Genomic DNA, 23,952 nt, shown 5'->3' with positions numbered 1-23,952 from the left:
AACTCACAGTCTCCTGATGATTGTCCCAGAGTTGGGGAGGAACCTGGACCAGTCCTGGAGTCTGGGAAGACTCTGATGAGGGCTCTGTGTCAGAGGCAGAGAGGGGGCCAGAGCCGTGTACCAGTTATCAGCTGCCTTCAGGGTCAGATATCAGTGAGGCAGACGAACAGCTGGAGTCTGTTCCCAGAGTGCACAAGCACAGAGTTGCCAGACGAAGGGAACAGCTAAAGAACAGGGGTCGACTTGGGAGTAAGGTCACAGGTGGACGGTGAATGGCCCCTCCCAGAGGAAATAAAAGAGGAGCGAAAGGGGAGTGGAGTTTGCAGGAGACCATTAGCTCGTTTCATTGGTTTCTGACTCTCCGAGACTCCTTGCCAAGTTTTGCAGATCTTGGCCTGGCAGCTCTCCAAGCCAGATAAGGTCTGTGACTATAAATCCTCCCTGGAAAGACTTTGCTGGATGTGAATGAGCAGAATTAATTCATTAAATTAATAAAAGAGTTTTTTGTTTGGACACAGAGTTTGCTTCATGCTCTTGGGAAGCCTCGGTCAGAATACTATTAAGGTTTGGTAGCAGCTAGTAGGAATACAGGGAGGGTACCTTTCACCACAACATAATGTACATTATGCATTGTGGAGGAAACAATGTATTGTTTGGCATATATTGGAGCCTTTTCCAATGAATACGCCTATTTTTAGTCTTCACTTCAGTAATGATGAGCAATGCATTATTCATGTATTCATATAATATTTATGAAAAGTTTAATGCAATATTTTTAAGGAAAATGCCCCTTTAAAAAGTCTAGGCACTACGGAATAACAATTTTTAAGTCAGCAGCTTCTGCTCGTATTAAGACATAATACATTTTTCAACAAGTCCTTCATATATGCTGATTTTAAGTTTTTAAAAAAATCGGTAACCTCTGTCTCCATCGAATCAAATGCCGCTGTTCTGTTTTTTTTTTTAAATTACTTTTCTTTTGCCAACAGACATTCAAGAATTCTATGAAGTGACCCTACTGAACTCTCAGAAAAGTTGCCAGCAAAAGATAGAAGAAGCCAATCAGGTTGCAGAAAAATGGGAAAAGACACCATCTCTAGGAACGGATAATGAAAATCAGCCCAAAACATCAGAGGTATCGTTTTTAAAGAGTTGACTTATCTGTCTCTGTCTCTCTCTGTCTCTGTCTTTCTCTGTCTCTCTCTGTCTCCCTCCCTCTGTGTGTGTGTGTCGCTCTCTCTGTCTCTCTGCCTCTCTGCCTCTGTCTCCCCCGCTCTCTCTGTGTCTCTCTCTGTGAGTCTCTCTGTCTTTCTCTCTTCCTCTCTCTCTCTCTCTCTCTCTGTCTTTCTCTGTCTCTCTCTCTGTCTCCCTCCACCCTCTGTGTGTGTGTCTCTCTGTCTATCTCTGTCTCTCTGTCTTCCTCTCTCTCTCCCTCCCTCTCTCTATGTGTGTCTCTCTGTCTCCCTCTATGTCTCTATCTCTGTCTCTGTGTCTCTCTATCTCTGTCTTTCTGTCTCCCTCTCTCTCTCTGTCTTTCTCTGTCTCTCTCTCTGTCTCCCTCCACCCTCTCTGTGTGTGTCTCTCTGTCTATTTCTGTCTCTCTGTCTTCCTCTCTCTCTCCCTCCCTCTTTCTATGTGTGTCTCTCTGTCTCCCTCTGTCTCTCTATCTCTGTCTTTCTGTCTCCCTCTCTCTCTCTGTCTTTCTCTGTCTCTCTCTCTGTCTCTCTCCACCCTCTCTGTGTGTGTCTCTCTGTCTATTTCTGTCTCTCTGTCTTCCTCTCTCTCTCCCTCCCTCTTTCTATGTGTGTCTCTCTGTCTCCCTCTGTCTCTCTATCTCTGTCTTTCTGTCTCCCTCTCTCACCCCCTCTCTCCGTCTCTGTCTCTCTGTCTCTCTGTCTCTCTCTCTGTCTCTGTCTCTCTCTCTCTCTCTGTCTCTCTCTCTCTCTCTCTCTCTCACACACACAGGGGGATCACATTTAAATAAGAGCATCATTAGAACTGAAAATGAATTGTGATTGGCTTAGTGAAAAATATATTACACAATGAGATTTCAGATGTATGCTGCATAAGAATCTTTCCATGTAGAGAACTAAAGGACCATGGGTTATTAATGTATGGTGATGTTACAATTAGCCAGGAGACTAAAGCATTAGTACAGAGTAATTATTTGGCTACCAATTATTTGGCTAAGTCTAGCCAAAGATTTATTTGGCTAGTTCGTTTACTTCATGCTTAACCATGGTGCCCCACGTCTCCTCACCAGAAAGACGAGTGACATCCTGCGGTATCACCTGGGGCCTTTTCTTACCGCCAATGTCTCATCGCAATTGGGCATCAAATCTATCTGTCTGTCTGTATATCTTTATATTTCTTTCTTTCTTTCTCTCTCTTTCTCTTTCTCTCTCTCTCTCTCTCTCTCTCTCCCTACCCACCCACCCACCCTTCTTTCTTTACCTACCTACCTATCTATCTATCTATCTATCTATCTATCTATCTATCTATCTATCTATCTATCTATCTATCTCTATGCCTTGTTTTGTGTCTAGGGTGAAACAATATTCTACACACGTACAGAACTTTGCAGAAATGTTATTTTCCTTATTCTTTCTTTGGTGTTCTTCCACCAGCCAAATGGGGCATCTTGCTTGAAAACAAGTTTTCAGTTTTCCACTGTGGCGTATTTTGCATTACTCCATTCACTAAATGTTTTTATTATTGATTTTTGGATGGCTATGATGATCAAGAGTTTTTATATTTTTGGAAATCGTTTGGAGTGCCTTATTTTGAACTTGGAAAGGAAGGATCTATATCCCATAATGATTGCATAAGTGACGGACGAATAGAGTCAATATTTTGTATATCCTCCCCAACAGAGAAAAAGTGCTTATCTTTGTTTCTGTAGCCATAGAATGGATGGTAATGGAAGCCGAAGGATTTAGCCATGCTTGCATTATTTAAGGTTCTTAAAAAAGATTTTGGAGGTTACCATATCAGCGGGAGCTGCATTGGTTGCGAGTTTGCTTCTGGGTGCTGGTTGTCACCTTTAAAGCCCTTCATGGTTTGGGACCAGGTTGTTTGAAGAACCATCTCTTGCTGGTCCCATCAACTAGAGCAGGAAGGCAAGGAATGTTGGGGGGTCCCATCCCTTAAGGAAGCATATCTGGCAGGATCCAGAAGAAGGGCTTTCTCCACGAGGGCTTCCTCCCTTGGGGGCATCATTTCTGCATAAATTAGACTGGCCCCCACTTTGACAATTTTGGCAGGGTGATGTCTCTGCTTTTCAGTATGCTATCTAGATTTGCCATTTGCCAAAGTGCTAAGGGTAGTTGTGTACAACATGCACAATTGGAGGGTACCAGAGAACATTCTGTTTATCATCTGCCAAAAAAAGTGTGTATAGTCAAAGCTATGGTTTTCCCAGTTGCAATGGATGGCTGTGAAGGTTGGACCATAAGGAAGGCTGAGCGCCAAAGAATGGAGGCCTTTGAACTCTGGTGCTGGAGAAGAAGACTCCTGCATTGAGTCCCTTGGATTGCAAGGTGATCCAACTAGTCAGTCCTAGAGGAGATCAACCCTGACTGCTCTTTAGAAGGCCAGATCCTGAAGAGGAGACTCAAACACTTTGGCCACCTAAGGAGAAGGAAGGACTCCCTGGAGAAGAGCCTAATGCTGGGTAAGATTGAGAGCAAAAGAAGAAGGGGACGACTGAGAATGACGTGGATGGAGTCGGTACGCTTGAACTTAAATGGACTCCAAAGGATGGTAGAGGACAGGAAGGCCTGGAGGAACGTCATCCATCGGGTCGTGATGAGTTGGACATGACTTCACAACTAACAACAACAAGAAGAAGACTTTAGACTAGAAGTAGAATGACCTTGCACTTTGCTTTATGTTTATTTTGATGGTTTGGATTATCACTTATACAGTTCCTTCCTCCTGTTTGCTGTTTTTAATCCTTGTTTGCAGTTTGGACTGACTTGCTAGATAGAAATCAAATAAATAAATAAATTTACACCTACAGTTACAATAACATGATTAGGGGGCTGGAAGCTAAAACGTATAAAGGAATTGGGTATGTCTATCCTAATGAAGGACTAAGGGGAACATGATAGAAGTAGCATATTTGAGGGGCTGCCTCAAAGAAGAAGGAGTCAAGCTATTCTCCAAAGCACCCGAGGGCAGGACAAGAAGCAATGGATAGAAACTATCCAAGGAGTGAAGCAACCTAGAACTAAGGAGAAATTTCCTAATGGTGAGAACAATTAAACCAATGGAACAACCTGCCTTCAGAAGTTGTAGGTGTTCCTTCATTGAAGGCTTTCAGAAAAATACTAGACAACCATTTGTCTGAAATGGTTAAATTTAGGGTGTCCTGCTCAAGGAGGGGGTTAGACTAGAAGACTTCTAAGGTCCCTTCCAACTCTGTTATTCTATGAACGTCTATGAACATGTAGGCGTGGCTTTCAGAGAAAATTAGAGAAATTCATGGAACAAATGTTGATCAAGTTTCTTATCAGCCAGATAACCAAAACCAGCTTTGATGTTCATTCAGTCTTGATATGAAACTTTTTCTCTCTCTCATTCTCAGTGTTCTTACAGACAAAGTCCCCTAAATTCTTGTCAGTAATCAGCAGGAATCTTGACACAGTTAGAGGACTGCTATAATATATGCCTGGCAATTGGGTGGCATAGCCCAGGTATGTATTTATCCCAATCCTGTATTAGAGGGAGCCCCCTCGTGGAATACTGTGAAGCTGTTACCATGGCAATTCCACTGTGCTGTACAGTAGAAGCTATTTTAAGGCACAACAGGCTATATCTAATGAGAACTTGAATCCAAAATGCACATGATCACTGTCAAAAGTACTGTGACTTGACACTATAGATATAATTCAGTCCTTTTCATTTCAGTGATTCAGAGTTATGCTGGAACACACATACACACAAGCACACACTCTCAATGTTCTTACAAACAAGTCCCCTAAATTCTTGTCATTAATCAGCAGGAACCTTGGCACATTTAGAGGACTGCTATAATATATGCCTGGCAGTTGGGTGGCATAGCCCAGGTACGTATTTATCCCAATCCTGTATTAGAGGGAGCCCCCTCGTGGAATACTGTGAAGCTGTTACCATGGTAACTCCACTGTGCTGTACAGTAGAAGCCATTTTAAGGCACAACAGGCTGTGTCTTAACAGAACTTGAATCCAAAATGCACACAATCACTGTCAAAAGTACTGTGACTTGACACTATAGATATAATTCAATCCTTTTCATTTCAGCGACTCAGGCATTCTGGAGTTATGCTGGAACACACACACACACACACACAAAAACACACTCTCACAATGATCTTACAAACAGAGTCCCCTAAATTCTTGTCATTAATCAGCAGGAACCTTGGCACATTTAGAGGACTGCTATAATATATGGCTGGCAGTTCGGTTATTTTTTTTTGTTCAAGAGGTGGATTCTTGCCTTTTACAGCAGCCTGTATACAGCCAAGTGGAATTCAAAGATAGCCTTAAGGGAGCCATTTAGGGTGGAAGTTATTAAGACATAAATTACAACTGCTGAGTAGGCACTCTTTAAATATAAGCAATCTCGGTTTTTTGCAGAGTGTACCACAAGCCATTTGAGAAGAAGTCTGTCCGATCTTTTTAGATGCCGACGGTTTAGGAACTGCTTCAACCAGCAACTCCCTAGTTGTAAGAAAAGGGAGGGAGTGAAAAGAGGAATAAGCCTAGAATCCTTACATAGCCACAAGAAAACTACGTCCAACCCGCCTTGAGTGCTGTTGACCCTTATTTAACACTAACTCGGTTAAAGGGGGACTTGGTGGATCAGTGGCTAAGATGCTGAGCTTGTCGATCAGAAAGTTCGGCAGTTCAGCGGTTCAAATCCCTAGCGCCACGTTACGGAGTGAGCTCCCGTGGCTTGTCCCAGCTTCTGCCAACCGAGCAGTTCGAAAGAACGTTAAAATGCAAGTAGAGAAATAGGAACCACCATTGGTGGGAAGGTAACAGTGTTCTGTGCGCCTTCAGCATTTAGTCATGCCGGCCACATGACCATGGAGATGTTTTTGCACAGTGCTGGCTCTTCAGCTTTGAAACGGAGATGAGCACCGCCCCCTAGAGTGGGGAACAACTAGCAAGTATGTGCAAGGGGAACCTTAACCTTTACCTGTTGAAAATCTTCCTCTGCATAGCCTTGAAGAGCAATAAATAAGTTTAATTAAACCTTCACACGTAGACCTAGTCAATCAATCAATCAATCAATCAATCAGAACAGAGCTGGAAGGGACCTTGGAGGTCTTCCAGTGCAACCCACTGCTCAAGCAATTCAGGCAAGTGACTGTCTAGTCTCTTCTTTAAAACCTCCAGGGATGAAGTGCCTACAACTTCTGGAGGCAAGCTGTTCCACTGGTCAATTCTCCTCACTGTTAGGACACTAGAAACTAAGTTGCTCCTTAGTTCCTGGTTGCTTCTCTCCTTGATTAGTTTCCATCCATGGCTTCTTGTTCCTGAGCTACAGGTAAATAAATTAATCCCTCTCTCAAATACTAGAAGACTGCTATCATGTCCCCCTTATAGTCCTCCTTTTCTCTAGACTAGCCAAACCCAAATCTTGCAGCCGTTCTTCAAGTTTTCATCTCCAGGCGTTTGATTGTCTTACTTGCTCTTAGTTTAGTTTAGTTTCCTCGGGTGGATGGGAAGGGCAGAAAGCTGAGAAATGACCAATCAGGTTTGTGGTCCAAACCAATGTTGATCACGTTTAGCAACTTTAAGATGTCTGGGCTGTATGCTGACTGTGGAATTGTGGGAATTGAAGTCCAGATGTCTTAAAGAGTTGCCAAGCCCTGTAAAGACTGGTCCACACTGAACACCAGCTCATCCCAACACACGTTTCAGTCAATCAGGGGTGGATTCCTGCCAGTTCCTCTGTAGAAGAGGTTCCACAAATCTATCATGCCATTTAGAACTGGTTCCAGCTCCCTCCCCCCCGCACCACGCTTGCCCCGCCTGCTGCTCACTGATTGGCTGGCTCACCAATTGCCCCGCCCACCTCTTAGAGTCCTATCTAAACCTTAAAGTCTTAAAGCTGTCAAGTTTGAACACCCCTGGGGTTTTTTTTCTAAAGGGTTAGGGGTGCAAGGGTCTTGTAACTTGACAGTTTTAAGATTTGCGTGCTTCAATGCCAGAGTTCCTGAGCCAACATAACTGGAGGAGGAATTCTGGGAGTTGAAGTCCACAAGTCTTAAAGCTGTCAAGTTTGAACACCCCTGGGATTTTTTTTCCTAAAGGGTATGGGGTGCAAGGGTCTTGTGACATGACAGCTTTAAGACTTGTGTGCTTCAAATGCCAGAGTTTCTGAGCCAACGTTTTGGTTGCTAAGCAAGAACGTTGTTAAGTGAGTTTCACCACATTTTACAAGTTGGCCATGCCCATCCAGTCACATGCCTGGCAAACCACTCCCACCCGGGCACATGGCCAGCAAGCCACTCCCACCCAGTCACATGGCCGGCAAGCCACTCCCACAAAGCAGGCCACACCTACAGAAGAGGTTCCAAAAAAATTTGAAACCCACCACTGCACTCAGTCCAGATTGGTATTTCACAAATTAAGATACTTCCATGAATAGCAGTGTAAAAAAACAGTTTAGACCCCAGGACATAATAGCCTTCAGACCCTTCAAACAGCAATTTTAGAACTATAAGAATAAATTCATCAAAAAAAGCCGCAGGCCTTTCATTCCAGTAAAACACTGGTGTCCTCTCTTTATCCATTTCTTTTTTTAAAAATCGAAGTCTAGAAACATATCTCAATCCTAAAAATTAAATGATGGTGGAGGAGGAGGAGGAGGAAAGGGAAGGGAGAAGAAGAAGGAGAAGAAGAAGAAGGAGGAGGAGGAGGAGGAGGAGGGGGGGGAGGAAGAAGGAGAAGGAGGAAAGAAAGAAAGAAAGAAAGAAAGAAAGAAAATTGTTTGTATAAATGAATTTAAGTTTGGAATAGTTTCTCATCCTTTCAGTAGGAAAGTAAATAAAGCCAGAAAGAGTACAATAGGGTAGCAATAACTTCTCAGTTGTCGACCTTCTATGGAGGTGACTCTTCTTTCATTAAAGGTCTCCTTTCACTTTCACTTTCAACCTCTCCTTTCATCAGGTGAGGCTCCGGGACTGCCATATTTTTTAGCGGGGAAAACGTTCCTGCCCTTTTATTCAGGGAGAAAATTAAGGTGAAAGGAAAAGGGCCCATTGGAGTTCAGTCTCTGCTACGGAGCTGCAAGCAGAAGGCCTGGCTAAGCTTTTATTACCACCCAGATAACCTCCTAATTTGCCGGTATCGCTTCAGCCGCACATTTAAGGAGAATTTATTTTGTCACCCGTCGGTTTCAAGGGACATTTAGGCCGCGGACTTAGACTGATTTAGCAGCCATGCCTCAGAAAGCTGCCTGAAGAAATGTTGCTCCTTAAGGGACAAAGGACAAAAAGTAGTCCTTCACTCCATTCTCCATCTAGAAATGGAATAGCTGTAGGGTAACTTTAACTGTACGGTTACTTAGAGAGGAGCGTGTGGGAAGCCCACCCTCCTGAAGAATGAAATATTTGGGGAAATATTAAAACATCAGAATATTATATTTCCCCAAAAGGGAGAAATGGAGAAACACGCTCTTAAAGATAGAAAGCAGCCCCCAGTCCTTCTGAATAGCCCAGAGCAGATGCCAGCACTTAAGGAGATAAAAGAGCTCATTGAAAGAGAAAGAGGACTGTCTAGATGGCTCTGTTCATAAGCAAAGCGAACACTGCAGGCAGAAATCCATTCAAGGCAGGATATTTTGAAACTCCTTGCAGCAAGGTTTGACACCTAACAAAAGCAAGAGCGATAGGATTAGAACAAGCAACCCCTCACCCAAGATCCAGTGCAGGGCGAAAGCCATTAGCCACAATAGGAATTGCCGAACGCCCTTTCATAACACAACCTCCTTCATTGCGCATGCGCGCACAAATGCACACATACAAAGAAGCAGCAGCATTTTAGGACCTGTATAAAAATCCTGGCACTCATCTAGCTAGTTGTTTGGCTGATCCAGAACTGCATGCTGTCTTTGTGGTTCTGTATACCAATAAACTTTCTTTCCAATCAGCCTCCATGTTGGCTCCAGCGTCTTGCTCCTAGCTTGGAATTGAACCGGATGGATTTTCCTTCCAACAAGCGCTTGGAGAGGGCTGGGAGACAGTTTTAATTTATTGGGTTTACAGACTTCTTTTATTTGATGTATGGGTACCTATTTTTTTGGAAGTTTAAGAAAGTTTGAGTAAATTAATTAGTAATTAATTAGTAATTAATTAGTAATTTAATAAATTTATATGCCGCCCAATCCTGTAGGACTCCGGGCGGCTTACAGAAACAAGATAAAAGTTAAAAAGTTAAAAATAGAAAGAGAAACAATTTAAAAACAACACACCATACATTCCGCCTAGGTGGAGCTGGACCTTGTTCGTGAAGTCAACAGCCCCAGGCCTGCCGGAATAGCCCGGTTTTAATGGCTTTTTGGAAGGCCGAGAGAGTGGGAAGGGTCCGGATCTCTACGGGTAGATCGTTCCACAGGGCCCGAGCAGCTACAGAGAAGGCCCTCCCCCCCTAGGGGCCGCCAGCCAGCATTGTCCGGTTGACGGCACCCGGAGAAGGCCCAACCTGTGAGATCTTATCGGCCGTTGGGAGGTATGTGTCAGGAGGCGGTCTCTCAGATATCCAGGTCCTAAGCCATGTAGGGCTTTAAAAGTAATGACTAGCACCTTGAAGCGCATTCGGAGACCAATAGGAAGCCAGTGCAGCTCGCGAGGATGTATAACATGGGTGTATCTAGGTACACCCGTTATCGCTCGCGCGGCTGCATTCTGGACCAACTGTAGTCTCCGAACACTTTTCAGGGGCAGCCCCATGTAGAGCGATTCCCCCCCCCCCCCATTTGATATTTTTACTCAATGAACTTAGTTTCAGCTTATCTAGTGGGAGAACCTGATTTTCAGTCCATTGTGGATTCTGTTAAAGCTTAACAGAAGATGGACCAAAAAATAGCCAACATCTTAAGAAACCTCCAAGACAAGATCCAGCTAGAAAACCAAGGAGTCTGTGAAATACCATGCAAAATCTGCCCAGCCACATACATTGGACAAACTAATAGGAGAATAAATGCACGCATTGCAGAACACAAGAAGGCAGTTCACAAAAGAAGAAAAAACTTCCTCCCTCTTCCAGCACCTTAAAGCAACAGGACATGAAATTGATTTTGGAAGAACCAAATTAAGCTACTTAATTGTATCTGAGAGTCCCACCTATCGGCTGCTTTCCCTTTCCAAAACAGATGTGTTGTTGTTCAGGTGTCCTCACCACGCAGTGACCCCTCAACTATGCCGATACAGAACTCCTCCGGGTGATCTCTTGGGAAAAGATACTAAAATTAGTAGTTCTCAGTCGGTCCTCCTCCGTGCCTCTTGTTTTTGAAGTTTCTTTCTGTATTTGTGTCAGAAGCGCCTTCAAATTACAGACATGTAACATTCAACACCGAGCAAGTAAAATAGGTATTAAAAAGTAGATCATAGAAATATAGCACAGGTAAAAGTATGCAAAATAATTAGTTTGGAGCGGTTTACCTTGAGTTTGTATCTATTGTTTGCCCGTGTATTATTGCAGTTGAAGCTGAAGTAGTCGTCGACAGGTAAGACGTTGTAGCAGACAATTTTGTGTACTAAGCTTAGATTGGATGGCGGGCGGCGTAGTTCTAGGTTCTCCAAGCCCAAAATTTCGAGGCTGGTGGCATAAGGGATTCTATTGTGAGCAGAGGAGTGGAGGACTCTTCTCGTGAAATACCTCTGGACTCATTCAATTGTATTAATGCCCGATAAACAGTCTGGATTCCAGGCAGATGAGCTGTATTCGAGAATTGGTCTAGCAAAGGTTTTGCATGTCCTAGTTTGCAGTGCAATGTTATGGGAGAAGAAGCTTCACAAAATTAGGTTAACAACTCTTAATGCCTTTTTGGCAATCTTGTTATAGTGGGCTCTGGTCTTAGATCATTTGAGATCATTTGAGATCTAAGCCCCAGAGCTAGATGGTTTGAGATCTTCTAGCTATCAGCCATCAATGGATCAGATGATATTTTTTTGATCCATTTTATTTTTTTATATTAGATCAGTGTTTCTCAACCTTGGCAACTTGAAGATGTCCGGAGTTCAATTCCCAGAATTCCCCATTCTGGGACTTGAAGTCCGGACATCTTCAAGTTGCCAAGGTTGAGAAACACTGTATTAGATGTTCTGCCATTGTTGCTGTATTTTCCTTTGGGAAGATAACTTATACATAAACATTAGCTAAAACAATAAGAATTCAGTTGCTGTAAGTGTGTTTTCCCTGCAGATTTCCCATAGGTAGGCAGTGCGTCCATGGAGGGGAGAGAAAGCTGCGGTTTATTCATTGCTCTTAATAATGTCAATATTTTAACTGCCTGGAAAAAGGAAAACAGGGTGACTCTGCATTAAAAATGTCATTTTTTTTAGTGGCTATTGTTTAAAGGCAAGGCATAATCTCAGCAGGATTAGGGCCCTTAACTGGTTCTTCTCTAAGAATCTTAAGAATCATTTGTCTTACTTACACACCTATCACCTCTGATCATTTTCCAAATCTAAGCCATTACGTATGAAATTTCCATTCAACGGCAAGAGTTTTCCATTGTGGTTACATGGCTAAGAGCATACCGAGGTTCAGCCTGTCACCATTTGCTGCTAAAACAACTTTAAAGGGTTTGTTTAAAGTTTAAAATAGAATAACAAGAGTTGGAAGGGACCTTGGAGGCCTTCTAGTCCAACCCCCTGCTTAGGCAGGAAACCCTACACCACTTCAGACAAATGGTTATCCAACATCTTCTTAAAAATTTCTGGTGTTGGAGAATTCACAACTTCTGGAGGCAGGTTGTTCCACTGATTAATTGTTCTGTCAGGAAATTTCTCCTTAGTGAGGCCATAAGTGAAACCATCTATTTGCTGCTAATTTTCCTTTCCTTTCCTTTCCTTTCCTTTCCTTCTCTTTCTTCCATCCCTCTTCTTTTCCTTTCTCTTTCTTTCCTCTCTTTTCCTTCCCTTCCCTTTCTTCCATCCCTACTCCTTTCCTTCCCTTCTTTTTGTTTTTCTTTGCCTTCCTTCCTTCCTCCCTCCCTCCCTCCCTCCCTCCCTCCCTCCCTCCCTCTCTCTCTCTTCTTCTTCTTCCTCCTCCTCCTCCTCCTCCTCCTTTCTTCCCTCTGCATTCTGGACCAATTCAAACTTCTTTAAAGGCAATATCATGTAGATAGACGCACATCCTTAACGCAGCACTTTAGATACTACTGAAAGAGATCTGCCTGTCACAGTGCGATCTATAACTTTGAACTAGATGCCTATGGGGGGACCTGATCCATTCACAGTTGCTTCCCACATTGACCAAAAAGCAATGATCCCTTCCTTTAATTTCTGTTAAAAGATGGTACAAAATGAGCAGGAATATATATATCTTCACTGCATCAGCCAGGAAAAGCCACCTGTGTCTTTGCTCATGGCATTCCGACTTCCGATATTCCACGAAGATATTCCATTTCTTCCGGTTCTTCAATTAATTTAGGGAGATTAATATTTAAATATCATTAGGCTTGCTTTCTTCTGGCTCATTTTCTCCCATTCAACCTAAGTGTGTCGAGGCGAGTTTGATTTAAATCAGATGGATTAAAAGCCACTCGGTCGAATGATTTAAATCATGATTTATTCACTGAATGGAAATCAGAGACTCAAAGTGGCAAGTCCCCCTTCTCAGTGCATGAGTTGAGTCAGGGGTTGGGCTTCAAAATTTTCAGCAACTGTTGCTGGGTGGGCGTGGCTATGGCGGGCATGGCCTAGTTGGCTTCCTCCACCATGGCGGGAAGCCCATTTTCGACTTCCCCAGGCTCCAGAGGCTTTCCTCGAGCCTCTGGGCGGGAGAAAACTGCCTCCCCCGGGCTCCTGACCCGTTTCCGGCCTTCTGGAACTTCCGGGAGGCCCGTTTTTCCCCTCCCCGAGCGTCCGTGTGGGCCTTGTGCTTACCTCACATCCAAAACAGGCTGCGTGGAGACTCCTGAGAGGGGCAGGGTGGGGTGGGTGGGGCCAGCCAGGGTCGGGAGTTGGAGCAGAGGTGGGTTTCTGCCGGTTTGCCCCGGATTGGGCGAACCGGTAGTGGCGGCGGCAGGAGGCTCCACAGAAGCAGCACATGCGCATCAGGGGTGGGTTTCTCACCCCGTTCCAACCGGTTCGGTTGGAACGGAGCCGGCGGCGTCCTCGTACACGCGCGCGGTGCACGTATGCGTACTAGTGTCTGTGCGATGCTCCAGCTGCTCCTGGAGGATCGCGCAGGCGCTGTATGCGTCCTGCACATGCGTTGAAGCGCAGAACTCATCAAAACAGGGTAAGGAGCGCGGGCGGGCGGGTGGGCCCTTCGCCGTTCCCGGAAGTTACTTACTTCCGGGTTCGCCGACCAACCGATTCGCAGGGACCGCCGCAAACCGGTTGAAACCCACCCCTGATGCGCGTGCACAGAAGCAGCACCTGTTCATGGACGTGCACATGAGCGAACCAGTAGCACAATAAATTGAAACCCACCACTGATTTGGAAATTCTCCAAACTGGCCATTACGTTAGCTACGAGGTTCTCCTGAATCTGGGCGAACCTGTAGCAGCCCCCTCACCCCTTGAGTTCAGTTGAAACCAGAAATGTTCTTTGGTTATAATTTCTAGTAAAAGTTCATTCTTGTTGCTTGATCTAACTTGATTACATGTTATTTAGCAGGGAAAAGAGATGTAGATTTTATTTTTAGACGATCCATACGGCAAAAATAATCATTTCGTCTTCTTTTCTGGTTAGTTTTCATCAAGAAAGTGATTGATTATCTCCTTTAAAAACAGATTTGCAAGGTCCTTAGGAGCCAAAGCAGCTGCAGCTCAATTAATTGTGGTGAATGTTATTCGGGCTGCACTAGGAAAAATGCCATCACCAGCTTTAAAACGGTACTAATCGTCTTGTTTGTTCTGGCTAGCTTTCTTCAACTAACAGTAAAAAAAAATATAGATTATTATGTTACAAAAGAAAAAAAACCCAACAACCAACCATGCATTGGTTTTGAATTATTATATTTATGTAGCTTTAAAAAAATCAATTTAATAAAACTTGAGTAAACCAGCCCAAGCAGTTGGACAGGTACTCAATCCAATCTTTATCTCTTTTACTCAGACTAAAAAAAGAAAAACGAACTTTCCAGATTCATCGGGTCCCAAATAATTTTTCATTTTTTGAATGAACTCTTCTTAAAACAACAGCAACAACAACCAATTTTCTCTGTGCCGGTATAAGTTGCTGCTTTCAAAATGTAGACTTCAGTGGTCTCTGAATTCAGCGAGCCGGCTGAGCCTGAGAAAGTTCCCACACTTCAAGATCAGTCTGCTCGTGGGCGCGCACGCTGCGTACAAGTGCTTGATGCGTGCTGCGCGTACATTTGCGGTGCAATAAAAATTGTTCTGCGTCTGCACAGAAGCGAAAAACAAGATGGCGGCACCTATGGCGCCACCCAGAGAACCAGATTGGGGGCGTGGCAGGCCTGTGTCGCTGCCGGTTGTAGCGACCCAGGCCGCCAAACTACTACCGGTTCAGGTGAACCGGTTTGAACCAGTAGGAATCCATCACTGTGTCTGTCCGATATGTGGCAGAACGTTTTGTCCCTGTATAGGGCTTACCAGCCAGCTGTGGACACATTGTGGACAGCCCACAAGCTGTTAGATTTCAAGGTCCTCTTTGAACACGATGGACGGACATCATCTTTAGTACATTTTTTTTTGCATTTTTTTAAATTTTTAAATATAAAAGAAAAACAACATAAAAAATATTCTCATCCATTACATACAGCATGTTGTTTGGTTACAAGTGTTTTTGCATCTATATTCTCGATTACATATACAATAACAGATTTTCCATCTAATATAACTAGATACCTCACTTTCATTGTACAACATATATTCAATTACGGTTAATATTTTTTTTCTTTTCAATAAACCTAATTCCCTTACATTCTTGATTGTCTGTTTAATAACAATATACCTTTATATAATCACTTATCCCATTCGGAATATTTTTACAATATGAAAAAAAAACCCCAACTATTTATGTTTGTATATCACTATTTTCAATTATGTATAATCCCACCAATCATCTATCATGCTTATGTTCATTATTGTCCTTGTACATCATACATTCAAACAAAGATGTTATTCCTTCATTTTTCAACAAGGTATTCTAAATACTCACTTCATTCATATAAAGTCTCATTCGTCATCTTCAGGCTTCGTGCTTCCAGGAGCAATGTGAGATCTTGGCTGTTTCTTCCTTTTAACTGCCAGTGGGGGTTTGAGCTGATTGGGTGGGAGCTTGGCTCTGTTCTGATCAGAATAACCAAAGACCTACATACTAACACCCGCGAAAACATCAGAAAACATATATATATACCACATACATACATACATACACACACACACACACACACACACACACACACACATACACACATACCAATTTTTGATTACTTCCTTATTAAAATTATTTATCAACAGCAGGATAGCTTTATAATATATACTTAGAGTTATACATTATATCACCAATCCTCTAGTACATTTCTTGAATGAATTGTCCATTGTCCATTTATTGCAGCTGATATTATGATGGTTGAATGACCATGATATGGCCAGGTTCTTTCCTCCATGGTTAAGGATTGATTGTATCTGAATAGCATTGGCAAGAAAATGGAGATAGTACTTGTTCAATTAATTTTCTTAGGGCTTAGAGTAAAATTGTCAATCTCTGCATTCAAAGCTGCACTTAGTTCTATCTACAGTTGAGCCACATCCGAAAGATAATATTTATTTTTCTCTGTGTGCTGTTTGAGCGCACGCAAAAATAGACTTCAGAATACTTATCAGAAGCTCAATATTTCTCTTCAGTTCCATCTTGGCTCTGACAGTTCCATTTATTCCTTCGTCCCTTGATTCATCCATTGCCATCAGAAGAGGATTGTTCATTATGGAGCACTTCTGCAGTAATGTGGACATTTTCTCGATACAGCAACTGCTGGATAAAGGAAATTCTCCCTTCTGCGAACTCAAAGAGCATATAATGGAATCCGTGTGGATATTGCTCAACCATCATTGCTTTACCATAATTTCTCAGTTGTTTGCGCCTCTCTTGTTCATTTCTGGTACCTTTTGTGGGAAGCCCCCACCCCCATAGAAGTGTAGGGAGTTAAATCCCACCCCTCTCCTAGAAAATGAGATATTTTAGGGAATATTAAAAGGGCAGAATATTTCCCCCTAAAAGGGAGGCAGAAACTCAGCCCCCTCCCCACCTTTGTCAATAGGCCATTAAGGCCTGAGCCAGTCTACTCTACATTACAAAGATCTACCCCGTTCAGGCAGAGCCATAACAGGAATCCCAAAGCCCTTTCATTACATCATCACCCAGCAAGAGTGTCAACCAAGCTTGGGACTCAGGGCAGCTTACAGAGTTGCCTCTGCATGGCCCATAGGAGTCTAACAACCAATCAGAATACAAGCTCAGATTCAAAAGCCCAGAGAGGGCATAAAACCCAGGCACTCTCAGCATCTCTGCCCTTTCCCCACCCCCCCAGCATCTCCAGCCATGTGATCCCCCTTTTCCCCCAGGACCTCAAACCATGTGGTGCTGTACATGCTTCCATGTACATGCCAGATTCACTTAACAAGCATATTGCTAACTCCACCACCGTTGTGATTCGCTTAAGAACGGTGGCAAGAAAGGTCGTAAAATGGGGCAAAACTCCCTTAACAGCTCTCTCGTTTAGCAACAGAAATGTTGGCCTCTATTGCAGTCATAAGTTGAGGACTACCTCCAGAATGGTGTCACTGTAGGGGGCAGGGAAAGTTTGTCACTCAAATTTGGGATATTTTCCCAGCTCTATTAATGGTTGATTTTTGGGGGGGAGGGAGGAGTGGTGTGGTGGCTTAGAGGTGGAGCTCTTGTCTGTAAAACAGGAGGCTGTGAGTTCGATCCTAGCTAGAGGCAGATATTTCTCTCTCTGGGCACGATGAGAATATATCTGCTGAAAAAAAACACCTCTGCAATGGCGACAGGGAGGGCATCGGGCCAGTAAACATTCAGCTCCATTCAGTTGCCCAGACTTCACCCCACAAGGGAATATGGGGTCATTAAAAGAAGAATATATGGATGCAGTGGCTCAGGGGCTAAGACACTGAGCTTGTCAATCAGAAAAGTTGGCAGTTCAGTGGACATTTGCAATTCTTTTATCGCAGCCGTCAAGAATGAAACACATTTTGCCTGCTTTATTCGTGGATGTCATAATGTCGGTTGGAACTTGAGAAAAGGATGAAACTTTCTTCAAATGAGATAGACACTTTGTGATTCAAAGAGGAAAAAAAAAGGAATAAGTGGAAGTGGGAGAAGGCCACATGAAGACAGAGAGACTTCAGCCTTTTGGGAACAACATTTTAAGGTCTAATGGCCTAGTGGCTAAGATGCTGAGCTTGTTGATCAGAAAGGTTGGCAGTTTGGCGGTTCGAATCCCTAGCGCCACGTAATGGAGTGAGCTCCTGTTACTTGTCCCAGCTTCTTGCCAACCTAGCAGTTCGAAAGCACATTAAAATTCAAGTAGAAAAATAGGGACCACCTTTGGTGGGAAGGTAACAGCGTTCCATGCACTTTCAGCATTTAATCATGCCGGCCACATGACCACGGAGACGTCTTCGGACAGCGCTGGCTCTTTGGCTTTGAAACGGAGATGAGCACTGCCCCCTAGAGTGGGGAACAACTAGCAAGTATGTGCGAGGGGAACCTTTACCTTTACCTAAAAGAAGATGATGATTGATGATTTTTTGTGGTTCTTGGCTTCCTATTCTATGGTCCAAGCTTACAATTTTAATCAGGTACTGAATCCACCTTCATTTTGGTCTTCTGCCTTTTCCTCCTACTTCTATAGTGTTTTATTTGCTAATGGATTTTCAAATTGATGATCTTCTGCGGATAATATTTTAATATAAATTCATACTTAACTTTATATTTCTGAAGTGCCTCTTGCAGGGGAAAAAAAACCCCAAATTACCCACTCTTGCTTGAAAATATTATTAAACAGGAGCTGCAAGTTTTCCCCACGTTTCCCACTCTGGGAGAAAAAGATAAAGAAGAAGGAAGTATAGGTTAGTCCTGAACTCACAGTAGTTCATTTAGTGACCGTTCAAAGTTACAAACAGGACTGAAAAAAGGGACGTATGACCGGTTTTCACACAACCAATGCAGGATCCCCACAGCTACATGATCAAAATTTGGACACTTGGCAATTGACTCATATTTTTGACAGTGATTCACTTAACAATTCAGGCAAGAAAATTCATGTTGTTGTCAGTTGAGAAGTCATGTCCGACCTATCACGACCCCATGGACAATGTTCCTCCAGGCCTTCCTGTCCTATACCATCCTCTGGAGTCCATTTAAGCTCACGCTGACTGCTTCGGTGACGCCATCCAGCCACCTCCTTCTCTGCCATCCCCTTCTTCTTTTGCCCTCCATCTTTCCCAGCATGAGGCTCTTCTCCAGGGAGTCCTTCCTTCTCATTAGGTGGCCAAAGTACTTGAGTTTCATCTTCAGGATCTGGCCTTCTAAAGAGCAGTCAGGGTTGATCTCCTCTAGGACTGACCGGTTGGATGGCCTTGCAGTCCAAGGGACTCACAGGAGTCTTCTCCAGCACCAGAGTTCAAAGGCCTCCATTCTTTGGCACTCAGCCTTCCTTATGGTCCAACCTTCACAGCCATCCATTGCAACTGGAAAAACCATAGCCTTGACTATATGCCCTTTGGTTGGCAGGGTGATGCCTCTGCTTTTTAGTACGCTGTCTAGATTTGCCATAGCTTTTCTCCCCAGGAGCAGGCATCTTTTAATGGGATAGTTATAAAACTATCCCATCACATAAAGTATTGGTACTTATAGCTTTATAAAGCCTTAGTAAGATCACACCCGGAATATTGCATCCAGTTATGGGTCGCCACATTACAAAAATGATGTTGAGACTTTGAAAAAAAAAAGTGCAAAGAAGAGCAACTTAGATGATTAAAGGTTCAGCGACAAACACATATAAATAATGTTTGCAGGAATTGGGTACGGCTCGGAGGTGGGTTCCTACCAGTTTGCACCTATTCGGTAGAACCGGTTTGTCAAATCTACCGAACCGGTTAGAAGAGGTTCCACCAGTGGACCCGGAAAGCAGGCCACACCTACAGAAGAGGTTCCAAACTTTTTTGAAACACACCACTGGTCCTTGGTTATAATTATTCTACACTATCATGCTCCTATTTATAAAACTCAGGGCCTCTGTGAAAGGTAAGGATGACTACTGCGTTTGTGGTGCAATCAGAACATTGCATGTGTTGAAGTTGTTTTAATGCAAACCAAAGATGCCTTTTAAAAAACAAGTTTGCATCCTATTCTTATGCATGCCAGTGCTGTGTGTGAGGTAATTTAAGGTGGTTCTGACAAGTGTCGTCGGCATCTTCATATCCGGTCACATGGGCGGCAAGCCACTCCCATCCGGTCACATGGGTGGCAAGCCACTCCCATCCAGTCACATGGGCAGCAAGCCACTCCCACAAGGGAGGCCACACCCACAGAGTAGGTTCGAACAATTTTTGAAACCCACCACTGGTATGGCTAGTGTAGAGAAAAAGTACTAGGGGTAACATGATAGCAGAATTCTAGTATTTGAGGGGCTGCCACAAAGAAGAGGGGGTCAAGTTATTTTCCAAAGCACCAGAAGGCAGGACAAGAAACAATGGATGGAAATTGATCGAGGAGAGAAGCAGCCGGGAATTAAGGAGAAACTTCCTAACAGTGAGAACAATTAACTTCAGAATTTGTGGGGGCGTCATCACTGGAGGCTTTTAAGAAGAGTGAACAGCCACTTGTCTGAAATGATAGAGGGTCACCTGCTTGAGCAGGGGGTTGGACTAGAAGACCTCCAAGGTCCCTCCCAGCTCTATTCTGGTCAACTGAAGATGAAAGAGGTGAATTTTCTATCAAAAAGAGATATTACGGAATGCTGTTAGATCTTCCAGTTTCCCTGTTATCAGCTTGTTAAAATTCAGAGCCTGTAAGGCAGATCTTGTATAACATTCACTACGCTTGCAGAAGGTACTATATTTAAGGATAAAGGGAGAAAAATGGCACATTTGGGTCACCTTCAAGGAGGAATACATAGCCAAGGAAACTTATTTTTAGGAATGTTTGGGGTATTTTTGTTTAAGGGCTTAAACTAAAGGCAAGCACTTTAAACATAAATACCCAAAACATATTGGTATGAACGTTAGAGTGGAATGGAAGCTATGATTTGAATTAGCAGCACATTATGCAGGATAAACATATTACCAAGTACAAACAGGGCAAACCCCACTCCCTACTAAACACTGATTGTGTTACCTAGTTTGGAAATGAAATGTCTGCAAGAAAACAATGAAGCTCAGAGAGCACCAAGGATTCTACATAAACATATGTTTCATGTTTCAGTTGTTATGTGTTCCAGTACACGCTTATATCTGATGTACGTTTTAGCTAAATTCGAAATTTGATTCAATGTATGACATGTATATAGTGACACGGTGGCTCAGTGGCTAAGAAGCTGAGCTTGTCGATCTGAAAGGTCGGCAGTTCGGCGGTTTGAATCCCTAGCGCTGCGTAACGGAGTGAGCTCCCATTACTTGTCCCAGCTTCTGCCAACTTAGCAGTTTGAAAGCACGTAAAAATGCAAATAGAAAAATAGGAACCACCTTTGGTGGGAAGGTAACAGCGTTCCATGCGCCTTTGGCATTTAGTCATGCCGGCCACATGACCATGGAGACGTCTTCAGACAGCGCTGGCTCTTCGGCTTAGAAACGGAGATGAGCACCGCCCCCTAGAGTCGGGGACGCTTAGCACGTATGTGCTAAGGGAACCTTTACCTTTTATGACATGTATATAATGATGCAAATGTTGATCATTGACACAAATGATGTACATTGGACACAATGAGTGTTTGGGCATAACAGATGCCCAGAACAGGCTGTTAAATCAATGTAACTCTGTACATTTTGAAACAGAAACATTAATTGCAGACATAGATGTAATTTCATATTTATTTGCCCGTTCCCTTATAATCTTCTTCCCCATCTTCCATTTAAATTATTACATCACTTACATCACTTATATCATTTTCTCTATTAGAAAGAAATGCTCTAAGGAGTCACATAATTAAAATGTCTAATGGTACAGTATCCTAATACGAAGTCTTTTATTCATTTTTAAAAAAAATATAGACTAGCACAAATACTAAATCTTCTTTGCACAGTACCTGGTCAGAGTATGGGTGGTTCTCGGCTTATGACCACAATTTCAGAGCCCCAAAATTCTATCGCTAAGCGAAACATTTGCTAAGTGAGTTTTGCCCCGTTTTACGATCTTTCTGGCCGTAGTCGCCAAGTGAATCACTGCAGTTGTTAGGTAAATATGGCTTCCGCGTTGACTTTGCTTGCAAGGTCACCGGAAGGCCAGACAAGGAACAATGGATGGAGACTGAACAAGGAGAGATTCAACCTAGAAATAAGGAGACATTTTCTGACATCGAGAGCAATCAACCCATGGAACAGAAGTTGCCTTCGGAAGTTGTGGGGGCTTCATCCCTGGAGGCTATAATATGTATAAACATCTGAGTTAAAGATACTAGAGTTAATATGAATTATACTTGATGACGGTGGAAGAGATGCACAAAAGCCCTTTGTAACCAACTGATACACTTTCTACATTATGTAAAGAAGGAGGATTTGTATGTTTGTTTTGAAAATAAAAAAATACATTTATATAAAAAAAGAAATGGTGTAGGGTCTCCTGCTTGGGCAGGGGAGGGATGGACTAGATGACCTATAAGGTCCCTTCCAACTCTGGGATTCTGTTACAGGTCGCGAAAGGTGATCACATGAGCCCAGGACACCGCGAGGTTCATAAATACGAGCCCATCGCCAAGCCTCTGAATTTTGATCACGTGACACTAGAGATGCTGTAATGATTTGCAAGTGTGAAAAACCGCCCAAAGTCACTTTTTTCAAGGCCTTTGCACTAAATGAAGTGTTTTAAGTCGAGGACTCCCTGTCTCTGATTCGTTTGACAGATATCTAGCCCTTAATCTATTCTAGACACATTGTCGTTTCCATTCAGGTTGCAACCAGCTGATAGAATTCCACTCGGATTCCATTCCTTGACCTCATCACCTGCATTCAACTTCCCTTTGTTATTTTTCTCCAGCCAAAATTTTTGTGGGCACAATCTCCATGCGCTTCGTCATCTGTTAACTCTTCTTATTACTCCTTCTATTACAATGATGGTGCCGCGTGCCCAAAGCGTAAGCATGCAAATGCATGTGCATTTACCCCAATCCCCAAAATGCAATGGGAGCGCCCCCACGCAGGTACCCCGCCCTGCTCCCATGTATCATTTTGGCTTCCAGGGTGCAGGAGGCTTTCCAGACCCAAAACATGGCACGGGGCGGCCTCATGCGCTCCCCCCTGCGCCCCATTTTGGCTTCCAAGTTGGTGCGGGCGGCAGAAATGGAGTAAATAGGAAGGGCATGCGGGGAGGGGGAACCTGCAGAGATAGGGGATGGGCCCATCCCTGTGCATGTGTGGCAGAGACCCGAAGGCCAGGTGGGCAGCAGGAGGCACACATGCATGCATAGTAGACTAGGCTGGGGAGACGACCGGCATGTCCTGCAGAGAGGGCTCTGCGCACCATAGGTTCGCCATCACGGCTCTATTAGTTCAGTTTCTAATTTCATTCTTTACTTAACATTCTATTTTGAATTAAGGGGTTTATGTCACACGGCAACAAGCTGAGCAATTTCGTCGGTGCTTAAAGTCAAGTCGAAAGCTTCCTTTTGTTTATATGGAGCAGGGGTGTCAAATTCAATTTCACTGAGGGCCGCGTCAGGGATTTGTTTGACTTTGGAGGTGGGCATGCCCAGCTTGACGTCACCCGTGTCAGAGGCTCCTGTGGTTTCACTCTGCCAGCGAAAACAGGCTCCCGAGCTGCATTTTTGGTTTTGGTGGCCTCCTACAACCCTCTGCCAGTGAAAATGGAGCTTGGAAGAGCCACATGTGGCCCTCATGAGCTCCGTTTTTGGCTGTGACAGACTCCTGCAACCCTCTGCCAGCGAAAACAGAGCTCAGGACAGGCGCATATGGCCCTCGTGAGCTCTGTTTTCAGCTGTGACAGCCTCCTGCAACCCTCTGCCAGCAAAAACAGAGCTCAGGAGAGCCGCATGTGGCCCTCATGAGCTCCGTTTTCGGCTGTGACTGCCTCTTGCAACCCTCTGCCAGCGAAAACAGAGCTCAGGAGAGCCGCATGTGGCCCTCGTGAGCTCCATTTTCGGCTGTGACTGCCTCCTGCAACCCTCTGCCAGCAAAAACAGAGCTCAGGAGAGCCGCATGTGGCCTTGTGAGCTCCGTTTTCAGCTACGACTGCCTCCTGCAACCCTCTGCCAGCGAAAATGTATCTCGGGAGAGCCGCATGTGGCCTTCGTGAGCTCCATTTTCGGCTGCGATGGCCTCTGGCCTGCCAGTAAAAATGGAGCTTCCATGTGGCCCTCCTGAGCTCTGTTTTTGCTAGCAGAGGCTCCGCAGGCCGGTACTTTGCTGTTTTCAGAGTGGTCCTGCAGGCCAGATCTAAGCACCCTGTGCACCGGATCCGGCCCCCAGGCTTTCAGTTTGATACTCCTGATATAGAGGCATAAATGGAGCAGGCCACTGGGCACTTTTATTATAACGTAGTGTAGTCATCATCAAAGCAAGA

The 23,952-nt window shown here is 43.9% G+C and overlaps 1 long non-coding RNA gene across 1 annotated transcript in view; it reads left to right on the top strand.

The window, feature by feature from the left end:
* The first annotated feature begins 996 nt into the window (after positions 1–996).
* Positions 997–23,952, top strand: part of LOC116510573 — a 108,289-nt gene continuing 85,333 nt past the window's right edge. The window contains exon 1 of the long non-coding RNA XR_004255655.1: positions 997–1,135. This is a non-coding gene — a long non-coding RNA (uncharacterized LOC116510573). The remainder of the gene's footprint in view (positions 1,136–23,952) is intronic.

The sequence above is a fragment of the Thamnophis elegans genome, chromosome 6, assembly GCF_009769535.1.
Source record: "Thamnophis elegans isolate rThaEle1 chromosome 6, rThaEle1.pri, whole genome shotgun sequence".
NCBI classification, from domain to species: domain Eukaryota; kingdom Metazoa; phylum Chordata; class Lepidosauria; order Squamata; family Colubridae; genus Thamnophis; species Thamnophis elegans.
The sequence above is the reverse complement of the archived record's forward strand: the minus strand, read 5'-3'. Positions and strand labels throughout refer to the sequence as shown.